The sequence below is a fragment of the Lynx canadensis genome, chromosome B2, assembly GCF_007474595.2.
Source record: "Lynx canadensis isolate LIC74 chromosome B2, mLynCan4.pri.v2, whole genome shotgun sequence".
Classification (NCBI taxonomy): domain Eukaryota; kingdom Metazoa; phylum Chordata; class Mammalia; order Carnivora; family Felidae; genus Lynx; species Lynx canadensis.
This window is the reverse complement of record NC_044307.1, coordinates 105,676,018-105,678,697: the sequence shown is the minus strand read 5'-3', so window position 1 is coordinate 105,678,697 and position 2,680 is coordinate 105,676,018.

Genomic DNA, 2,680 nt, shown 5'->3' with positions numbered 1-2,680 from the left:
ATCACTTTAGAACTCAATGGACTCTCTAAAATTACTCCCTACAGTTCTGGAAGTGTGTGACTCATTTTTATATATAATCATATGATGTTTACCTTTGTTGCTGGACATTTATGTTCTCTGAAAGACAAACAAAACACTATGAGCTACTTGAGATAGTTTACCTGCTTTCTGTTTGCACCTCCATAACACAAACAACGGGCTAGCACATACATATTGAAAACTCACACTCTCCTTTCTCCTAGAATCCAAGAATGTATCTCTTTGCCGCTTGACACATATACCTTTGGAGTTTGTGACAGTACAATCAATGAACTCATCCTTTCATCCATAAGAAATGTTACCAATCACTCTTTCTGGTTTTACCTCAAATAGGAAATGTTCATGTAACCTTTTAGAGGTGTTTGCCTTAGATCAGTGCACTTTTTTCCTAAGGCACCTCTCCTGGCAGAAGAATATGAAGTAATGCAGAATGGAGGCATTACTCAAAGCTGCATATGGCAAATAAAACACTTCCTTGAACTGCCATGGTTTACCTTTAAAATGCAGGAGAACTTTGCATAATTCACTCAATTCAACAAATAATAGATGCCTATTCAGTGCCAGACACTGTCACAGGCATACAGCAATGAATACACATAGTAGTATTCGTTATTAATCTTATAATACTTCATACAACTTAGCATAAGTAGAAAAACAAAAGCAAAAATTTTCCCAAATCCAAGAGCAAAACTGAGAATCCAAGATGGCCAATTACTGCTTCAAATACCACCAGTCATGCTTTTGCGCATCCTGGGATTATGTGTGCTCCAGTTTGAGAAGTAGAGTCTTTGGTTAATTCCCATAAAATAAACAATATTAAAGTTAACATTTACTTTGGATGAAAATACTTGGGAGTATCATTACAACAAACTCTGAGTCTTCATTTCCATATCATCAGGTTCTGCCTACATTCTGAAATGACAAAGATGGAATCCACTTCAATACTTAGAGAAAGCATATAAAACTTACACTTCAGGGGCACCTGGGTGGCTCAGTCGTTAAGCATCCAACTCTTGATTTTGGCTCAGGTCATGATCTCATGGTTCCTGAGTTTGAGCCCCACGTCAAGCTCTATACTAGACAGTGCAGAGCCTGCTTGGGATTCTCTCTCCCTCTCTCCCTCTCTCCCTCTCTCCCTGCCCCTCCCCACCCCTTCTCAAAATAAATAAATAAACTTAAAAAAAAACAAAATCAACCATATACTTTAAAAAAGTCTTGTGCGAGAGGGAGGTAGAATCATTCTTGACACTTTAAGGTCAAGTCCTCACTGACCTCAGCACTATATTGTTCATCATTGCTTTTCTTACCCTTAATTAAACTACTCTCAAGTTCTTTTTTTTTTTTTAAACATTTATTCATTTTTGAAAGACAAAAAGAGACAGAGTGTGAGCAGTGGATGGGCAGAGAGAGAGAGGGAGACACAGAGTCTGAAGGAGGCTCCAGGCTCTGAGCAGTCAGCACAGAGCCCGACACAGGGCTCAAACCCACAAACCGTGAGATCATGACCTGAGCCGAAGTCAAACACTCAACCGACTGAGCCACTCAGGCGCCCCAACGGCTCTCAAGTTCTTAATGCATCTACTGATCAGCTTCAGAAAGGATCTCTTCTTAGAAAAAGTAAATTCTCGCACAACACAAATTTTTGGACTTCTCTCTATAGGGAAATGACAAACACTACTGGTATTCCCTTCTATTGGTCAGAACCAAAGCTGGTGAAAAAGTATTACATTCCTCAATGATAGTATTATATTCCTCAATTTTGTCTTAAATAATTTGATTTTAACCATAAACCTAAATCCAAAAATAAACATGGGATTGATACTGCTTATCTGTGGATGTGTAATACGTGTATTTTTGAAAGGAGGCAGCTATTTGTAATAGCACAAGTAATTCCCTATTAGGATTAAGATTCAATTTTCCAAAGTTGCAGTGCCTAGATAACCTGCATGAAGCCTGGCTCTCCTACCTGGGGTCCCCAAATCAATCATTCCAAGCTATGATGAAGAAGGTCTCACAAGTACATGAATGTGGATGTGTGTTCTCTTGCAGACACTGTACAAACCCCAAAATCCAGACCTTTCCAGACTGGTTAAATTCGAAGAGTGGAGGAACATCGGTGTATGTATTTCACAACTACAGGACTATGGTTCTGAATAAGGAGTATGCAACAGTATCACCTGTGTCACCGGCATGAGATTTCACTGTTTTAAAATTCAGATTAAGGTCAGTGTTTAATAACCTCAACTGCGGAGGGCCTACAAGTGCATACCTTGGAATAACCACAAAGGATTCTGATTCAAACACTACCATAAGACTAAAGGCCTTTGTAATTCTGACTATATTCAGGTTTCTGGTTTTGCAAAGACTTAAATGTGTCATGCCCAAAGGCTAGAATTCAGAAGGCTTAATGTTCTCTTCACCTCTGTTCTCTGACATTTTATATTAATGACAACACTTAGAATCCAAAAGCCATCACTGTCTCCCACATAAAAATTCCAAGTTATTACAACTCCTTGTATATGAGCCCACACCTGTACACAGCAGCAGACTGTCTTCTAATCTTAGTTTTATAGGCTGGATCTCTAACGCTACATGATGTTATATATATGACCTTACTCCTAACAATAAGAGGGACTCAACA